The sequence below is a fragment of the Podarcis erhardii genome, assembly GCF_964252035.2.
Source record: "Podarcis erhardii genome assembly, chromosome: 7".
NCBI lineage: Eukaryota > Metazoa > Chordata > Lepidosauria > Squamata > Lacertidae > Podarcis > Podarcis erhardii.
In genome coordinates this window covers 16,041,895-16,050,678 of record NC_138511.1, presented here as the reverse complement: position 1 = coordinate 16,050,678, position 8,784 = coordinate 16,041,895, and the positions used below count along the sequence as shown (strand labels likewise).

The 8,784-nt window shown below is 48.2% G+C and overlaps 1 protein-coding gene across 8 annotated transcripts in view; it reads left to right on the top strand.

Annotated features, from left to right (window-relative positions):
- Positions 1–1,695: 1,695 nt before the first annotated feature.
- Positions 1,696–8,784, top strand: part of ARHGEF10L (Rho guanine nucleotide exchange factor 10 like) — a 136,244-nt gene continuing 129,155 nt past the window's right edge. For 3 of the 8 annotated variants that reach the window (XM_081870778.1, XM_081870777.1, XM_081870776.1), the window contains exon 1: positions 1,696–1,986. The gene's annotated coding sequence lies outside the window, so the exon portion shown is untranslated. The remainder of the gene's footprint in view (positions 1,987–8,784) is intronic. The other 5 variants (XM_081870781.1, XM_081870779.1, XM_081870780.1 and 2 more) reach the window with 4 other exon arrangements.

Sequence of the window (8,784 nt, the reverse complement as noted above, 5' to 3'; positions counted from 1 at the left end):
GGTCTCGTTGGATAGTAAAATTCATGTTAAATTGCTGTTTCAGGGGTTGTTTTTAAAAGTCTGGAATGGACTAATCCATTTTGCATTACTTTCTATGGGGAAGTGTGCCTTGGTTTTGGAACACTTTGGTTTTGGAACGGACTTCCGGAATGGATTAAGTTTGAGAACCAAGGTACCACTGTATTTTTATCTTATCACAAATATCTGGAAAATCAGCTTTATCATTTCTCCTTGTGAAAATGACATCTCACACCAGCTTTGGTTTGGCTGGGTTTTTGTGTGTTAGTCTCACGAACTGCTATTCTGTTAGTTGGATTGTATGGATAAAATTCAATAAAAATACTTTTAAAATTATTTAAAATAATAAAAAATAACAACAATAAAAAGTAATATTTGAAACATATGTGATTGTAAGTTGTTTCAAACTATTTAAAAATGGTTGTAGCCCACTCAGGTACCTTAGGGCTAAGAGCAGGTAATTAATAATAACAGTAGCAATAATAATATTCTTGTGTTTTTCCTAATATATGCATTTTCAAACACAATTTCACCTCGTATCCACATTTTGGTATGCAACACACGCGCTTTTTGTGTGTGTGCAAAGCAATTATTCCAAACAAAGCAATTATTCCAAACCTTTTTCGTGCTATTTTCCCTAATTCATGTATTTTTGCACACTTTTCTCCCCAGTGCTTTAGATGCATTTGTAGGCCAGAGTACTGCTTTGTAAAATTCAGAGGCTTGTGGATTTTCAAGGGTGTATTGAAAGGTTTTGCAGGTGTGTTTTTTTACAGTGTTTGCGCCCCACAAAACCAGTAATCGATACATCACACATGGGGTTCGTACTTAACTTTAACATTTCTCTGATGAAAATAGGGATGTCTTGTATAATAATAATAATAGTAATAATAATAATAATAATAATAATAATAATAATAATAATAATAATACACTTCCCATCGGACTGGGTTTCCCCAGCCACTCTGAGTGGCTTCCAAAATACATTAAAAAAAAGAACAAAACATTAAACATTAAAAAACTTTGCCATTTTTCTTTTCATTCTTATTTATTTATGATTACTTTGTCAAAATAAAGAAGAAGAAGAAAACAAATACAATACAACAAACACAAACACAAACACAAACACAAACACAAACAAAAAAAACCTTCCCTATCCAGGGCTGCCTTCAGATTTCTTCTAAAGCTTGTCTAGTTATTGATCTCCTTGTCTCGGGGCCCCCACATAACTCCAGTATTTCTCCAGTGAAAATAGGGACGTCCTAAGGAAAAGCGGGATATTCTGGGATCAAATAAGAAACCGGGACAGCTCCTGTAAATCTGGGACTGTCCCTGGAAAATTCAGGACACTTGGAGAGTCTATGGCCTGCAAAATTCAGGGTCCCCTCCCAACCAGTGCCAAACTGTTGTTTCGCAGCCTTTTGCGGTCGCTGGGACTTCTTTGAGGAAAGAGAGAGTGAGAGAAAGTGGGAAAGAGAGCGGTGGCTTGTTCAGAGACCTTCCACCTCTGTCCTCTGACGTGAGGCTTTTGTGGTCCAGCCTCCCTCTCCTCCTGAATATTCATGGCCGGAGAACCTCTACGGAGCCTGGAGAGAGGCGGAGAGGCCCACGGCTGCTATAGGGGGGAGCCTCAGAGCTCTGGGATCAGCTGGTAGCTCTCGGCTGCTCCTAGTGACCGAGAGAGGGGGCGGCTGGAGGCAGCTCCCTCCCTGCCTCTCTCTCTGTGTGCAGTCTGGACCGAGTACCACATCGGTCACAATTCGGACAAGGCCTAAGATCTCCTTACCAGCAATGGACGGAAGGCCAGGCAGCGGCGAGGAGGCTTAGCCGGACACATCCATGCGCCCTCTGAGCATGGATTGGCGGTGGAGAGAAGAAGGCACTGGGCTCCCAAGCCACACCGTGGGGCTGCTGCCACAGACCGCTTCTTTGTAACATCGCAACAAAGAGCAGCGAGAGCTGTGGGGGGTAAGTGGACTGACCCCCCTCTTTGACCTATCCAGACTCCTTTCTGGGAAGGCCACTCGGAGGCTAGATACGGCCGGCAATATGGACCGAGACCATGTGATTCCTTTCTCTCTCTCCCCCCAAAAACAAACCTCCCCAAATTGCCTTCTCTCTCTCCTCCCCTTTCCAAGATCTTTAAGATGGGACCATAAAAGAGGGTGTCTGCACGTGGCAGAATGGGCCCCCCAAAATGCCCTTGCATTTGGTGCATAAAAGCAAGGCTAGAATATTTTTTTTAAAAAAAGCCGTTTCGGAAAATTACTCTCGCCTCCTGCCACTTGCGGAAAGGTTAAGCCCCACGCCACCATATAATGCACCCCCTGCAAGGCCAACGGGACGTTGGTGACCTTTGCGAGGTCAGCAGAATTGACGGGCGCTTGACAGAGACTCGGTTTATATATAACCCTGCTGGGGTGCATGTAAATCAATCTGTCTTGGGATGGGGGGGGGGAGAGAGAAAGCGACGAAGGGGAGTGTGTGCAGAGATGAACGCGAATTTTTTTTTGTATTTCTGGATGTGTTTTTTGGGGGGCACAGGTGTGCGCTTTGGGGACAGAGGGGAGTTCTGCGGGCGAGTTTCAGGGGATGGGGGAATTCAGGTGATGGAGGGAGCCACGGCCAGGCGGTATGCCTGAACACCCCATGGGGGGGGATACTTGGGCGCAGTGCTCCCTACCCAGGAAAAGTGGCGATGAAGCCCCAGAGCGAGAGATAGACCTTTAAACGGACAATGAATAAGTGAGGAAGGAACAGGGTTGATCTGGGGCAACAAGAAATGATGGCATAGATTGTGGAAATTAGAATTCACACCAGGTGTTTAAGGGATGTTTAAAGCACATGGCTCCGCCTCCCAAAATAATTCTGGGAACTGTAGTTTACCCCTCAGGGAGTTGAAATTCCCAGAACCCTTAAGAAACTAAAAGACCTGTAGTTTAATCACACGAAGCTACAACATGACAGCGGTCCATGGCACCTTGTGCTTGAAATTATTGGGCTGATGGTGACTAACAGATTGATTAAACCTTATGGGGACTTAAGTCACACCGTCAGACGAGTAATGTGTTACCCTTATTTGACAGACCTGTATATACGCACCTATGGGTGCAGAGGGCAAATGAATGAATGAAATAAAGTGTAAACAAGAGGGTAAAATGGCAAAGGAATGCGAAGAGGACCATTCAAGCAGAGCTCAAATGTGCGCAGATTAAGTGTCTGGGAAAAAGTTGGAACCTCAACAGCAGAGCATCTGCTAGGAGTGCAGAAGGCCCTGGTTCAACGGCATCTCTGCATAGGGCTGGGAGTGTCCCCTGCCTGGAAACTCAGAGGTTCATTGCTGCCAGTCAGTGCAACAGTACTGAGCTTGATGACTCAACAGTAGGCAGCTTGGCACCGCTGAGTAAATTGACACCTGTTGTGGGGGCAGGGATCCTTGGTCTCTGTTTCCGGCTGAAGCAAACAGAACCAAGCTTTCGTATTAGTTCAGGACGAGTAAAAGAAAGTCCTTCTTCATGCAGCCCAGAGTTAGACTGTGGAACTCCCTCCCACTGGATGCAAGGGTGGCTCCCAAATTGGATGGCTTTGAAAGAGGTTTTGGACAAATTCAAAGAGGAGAGGACTGTCGATGATTACTGGCCGGGATGGCCAAGCTCTGCTTCCACGGTTCTGAATACCAGTTGCTGGAAAGTGCGGGGTGTGGGGAGACGGCTCTTGTGTTCGAATCCTGCTTGCGTGTTTCCCATTGGGGCACCTGGTTTGACCACTGTAAGAACAGGGTGCTGGACAAAGTGGGCCACTGGCTTGATCTGGCGAGATCTTATGTTAAAAAACACCCTGAGAATCTGAAATCGACAGTCTCCCACACCTCATTCCAGCTGTTCTGATCTTTAGTTTCTAATTTCCCAACTCTTCCTCTCTCTTAAAAGGATTGCATTGATTTCCACATAGATCTAGCATTAAAGGGTCTTGGGAAATGCGGTCCTGTGATCGTGCTTTAGACTGGAGAGGAGAAGATTTCGGGGAAACACAACTTTGGCCTCCTGATCTCTGAAGGGCAGAAGTTGCAGTAGACTTTTGGTCTTTGTTGCTCCAACGAAGCAGGAACTTGAGCCAGCAGGTGCAAATTTCAGGGGAAGTGGCTTTTGGTTAAGCATTAAGAGAAACTTTTCTTAAGAGTCGTTTGGTAGTGGAAGACACTCGCTTGGAAGATGAGGAGGTCTCCTTGGCTTTGGAGATATATATTTTTAATAGCAGGTGCTGGACCAGTGGCAGATTGTGGGGTGGAAAGCAGCAGTAGGCAGATTCAGAGGCAGTGACTGGCATCCTGGTTTTGTCTGCCATCCTCCTGCTGAGTTCTTCAAGGGCAACCCTGAGACTGAAGAGGAGGAAGATGGCAGAAAGGGCCATCGCCCCAGGACTGGATGTAAGTAAGGAGGCAGGCAGGCAGGGGTTGGCCGAGACTTGGGGTGCAGGGCACAGTGCCCTATTCACCTTCATGGACCACCCAGGGATGCGGGTGGCGCTGTGGTCTAAACCACTAAGCCTCTTGGGCTTGCCGATTGGAAGGTTGGCAGTTCAAATCCCCATGACAGAGTGAGCTCCCATTGCTCTGTCCCAGCTCCTGCCAACATAGCAGTTCGAAAGCACGCCAGTGCAAGTAGATAAATAGGTACCACTGCGGCGGGAAGATAAACGGCTTTTCCATGGGCTCTGGCTTCCGTCATGGAGTTCCGAAATCCAGAAGCAGTTTTCTCCTGCTGGCCACACGTCCTGGAAAACTGTCTGTGGACAAACACCGGCTCCCTTGGCCTGAAAGCAAGATGAGCGCCGCAACCCCAGAGTCGCCTTTGACTGGGGCTAGTCACACTCACAGAGTGTTTGTTGTGGGGGAGGAAGGGAAAGGAGATTGTTAGCCGCTCTGAGAGTCCTTAAGGGGAGTGAAAGGCGGGATATCAAGTCCAAACTATTCTTCTTCTACTTCTTAACCGTCCAGTGGCCCTTTAAAGGTAAAGGTAAAGGGACCCCTGACCATTAGGTCCATTAGGTCCAGTCGTGGCCGACTCTGGGGTTGCAGCGCTCATCTCGCTTTATCGGCCGAGGGAGCCGGCATACAGCTTCCGGGTCATGTGGCCAGCATGACGAAGCTGCTTCTGGCGAACCAGAGCAGCGCATGGAAACGCCGTTTACCTTCCCGCCGGAGTGGTACCTATTTATCTGCTTGCACTTTGAGGTGCTTTCGAACTGCTAGTTGGCACTTTGATGTGCTTTCGAACTGCTAGTTGGCACCGAGCAACAGGAGCTCACCCCATTGCGGGGATTTGAACCGCCAACCTTCTGTTTGGCAAGTCCTAGGCTCTGTGGTTTAAGCCACTGTGCCACCCGTGTCCCTCCAGGGGCCCTTTACTTTTTAAAAAACCTTTTAATGGACTGAACAGACATATTTTCAAGACGCTGTATTAGAGATCCTGCAGAAGACTAGATGACCACTAGGGCACCTTGCAACCCAATGGTTCTAAGATTCCACAGGGTGTGGCCACACCTCATGGGTAAGGCCCCTGTTTTTTGTGTGTGGAAGGTCCCCAGACCCTCTAAGTGTCCCTATTTTCCAGGGACATAAGTGTCCTATTTTTTAGCTGCTTGATCTGCAGGTGAAACAAAGTGTGACAAGTGCCTAGGAGAGACCAGGGTTCAAATCTACCCCTCAGCCCTGCTGTCGTTTGCTGGGCGTCATCTTGGCAGACCCGCCAAGTGTCCTTGTTTTCAAGGGACAGTCCCGGATTTACAGAAGCTGTCCCGTTTTCTGATTTGACCCAGAAATGTCCTGCTTTTCCTTAAGACGTCCCTGTTTCCATTGGAGAAAGTTGGAGGCTATGAGGTTATGCAAACCCCTAGCCAAGGAGATAAGCACAACCTTTAGAAGACATCTGAAGGCAGGGAAGTTTAATGTTTCATTGTGTTTTTAATATGTGTTGGAAGCCGCCTGGAATGGCTGGGGTAACCAGTGAAATCGGCGGGGTATAAATCATGAAATTACCATGATTATCATTATGGAACACGACGTCCCTATTTTTGTCGGAGAAATGCTGGAGAGTATGGATCCCTGTTTCAAAGTTGGAAGACTCAGAGAAAAAGTTCTTCTTTGCACAGAGTTAAACTCTGGAACTCCCTGCCACAGGACGCAGGATTGCTTTGAAAGAGGGCTGGGCAAATTCAGAGAGGAGAGGACTATTGATAGCTACTAGCCCAGGATGGCTGGAGGCAGCAATGCTTCTGAATACCAGTTGCTGGAAACTGCAGGAGGGGCAGAGGTTCTTGCACCCGTGTCCCATTTGTGGGTCTCTGCTTGGGGCATCTGCTTGGCTACTGTGAAAAGAGGGTGTTGGACTTGATGGGCCACTGGCCTGATCCATCAGGCTTTTCTTATGCGCGGAATGTACCTAATGGATGGCAAAACCCATTTTATGGAGGTACCGCCTTTGAAATGTTTGTGTGTATGTGTGTGTATATATTTAAGGTAAAGGGACCCCTGACCATTAGGGCCAGTTGTGACCGACTCTGGGGTTGCGGCGCTCATCTCTCTTTATTGGCCGAGGGAGCCGGCGTACAGCTTCCGGGTCATGTGGCCAGCATGATGTAAGCTGCTTCTGGCGAACCAGAGCAGCGCACGGAAACGCCGTTTACCTTCCCGCCGGAGTGGTACCTATTTATCTACTTGCACTTTGACATGCTTTCGAACTGGCAGGAGCAGGGACCGAGCAACGGGAGCTCACCCCGTTGCGGGGATTCGAACCGCCGACCTTCTGATCGGCAAGTCCTAGGCTCTATGGTTTAACCCACAGCGCCACCTGGGTCCCGTATATATATTTACATACATACATATAAATAGCAGCAGTGGGAACCGTGTAGAGGAAGAGGAAGATGGGGCTTCTGAGGGCAGCCATCTGCAAAGGGCACAGATCTGTCGGCCCCAGGAGACAGTGCCAAAGAGCCACAGGGCTCCCTCTGCTTAAACTTTGCGGTTCTAGTTAGTGGGGCAGGGAACTAGTTCCTGCCTAGGTAACACCCCCCCCCCCCCCGCAACACCACACATCCACTTGCTGGCCTATAAATTAAGTTCAAATTCGTAGCTCAGCCTCCTGCAACCTGGTGCCCTCAGGGTGTTGTTGGACTACAACTCCCATCGGCCCCAGGCAGCGTAGTCAATAGTTGGGGTGATGATGGGAATCGTAGGGCAGACCCACACTCTACATTTGAAGCATATTCAATGCAGGGTTTTTAAAGCACATGGCTTCCCCACAAATGAATCTTGAGAACTGTCGTTTTCCTCTCCCGGAGTTCCCGTTCCGCAAACTGCAGTTCCCAGAAAGTCACATGCTTAAAATGTACAGTGGTACCTCTGGTTACGTACTTAATTCGTTCCAGAGGTCTGTTCTTAACCTGAAACTGTTCTTAACCTGAAGCACCATTTTAGCTAATGGGGCCTCCCGCTGCTGCCGCGCTGCTGCTGCACGATTTCTGTTCTCATCCTGAAGCAAAGTTCTTAACCTGAGGTACTATTTCTGGGTTAGCGGAGTCTGTAACCTGAAGCGTATGTAACCTGAAGCGTATGTAAGCCAGGTACCACTGTACATCGAATACACTTTAAATGCAGAGCGTGGGAATTGTAGTTTGTGAAGGGTGCCGGAAACAGGAGTTCCATAGGGAGGAAATCTATGGTTCCCAAGAGGTGTTTTTTTTTGGGGGGGGGAGGTTGGGTGACTCAGATGTGCATCGGACATGATTTAAATGTACAGTGCGGCTCTGCCCGAAACATTTGGAGACTAGGCAGGCTAGAGAAGGCTGCTGGGGAGCAGGCCGTGGCTTGCAGGCAGTGCGGCAAGCTGAGATCTGTACATGCTCAGGGGCACTCTTGGTTTTCCCAGCTGTGTGCTGCACATGCTGGGGTGCGCGGTGACATTTAATGCACGCTCGATGCTGCCTTTGAGGCAGAACTGAAGAGGAGGAGCTCCTTGCTGTTTTCTGGAGCGAAATCCGAGCTGATCTGCCATTTGTTGCTCTGTGGCCTCTTGGCGAGTCCTCCTTGTTACCGTCCCAATCTGGGACGGGTGTCGTAATGGTTTCCTAGGCTCTCTGCCTCCTCTGTGATGGTTCAGGCAGCGTGACTGGAAGCCTGCGTGCTGGAGAGGGTGGGGCTCTTTTTTCTTTAGCTGTGAGGGGAGGAGAAGGCGAAGGAAAAAATGTATATTATTCAGCCGATTGTTCCAAGGTGGCTCCGAAAAGCCTCAGGGATGGGAGTTGAAGGGAGCCCAGCGGCCTCAATGCTGAATCAGGTCAAACCCTCTGCTGAGCACAGCATCCTGTTCTCACAGCGGTCAAAAGAGATGCCTCTTCTGGTAAGCTGGCATCTAGCTAAGAGCCCAAATTCAGGGTACCTCAGGTTAAGTACTTAATTCGTTCCGGAGGTCCGTTCTTAACCTGAAACTGTTCTTAACCTGAAGCACCACTCCTGCTGCCGCCGCACCGCTGCAGCACAATTTCTGTTCTCATCCTGAAGCAAAGTTCTTAACCTGAAGCACTATTTCTGGGTTAGTGGAGTGTGTAACCTGAAGCGTATGTAACCTGAAGCGTATGTAACCCGAGGTACCACTGTATTACTATTAGACCATAGAATCCTAGAATTGTTGACTTTAAAGGTACCCCAAGGGTATTTATTTTATTTATTTATTTATTTATTTATTTATTTATTTATTTGGTTTTTCAGAT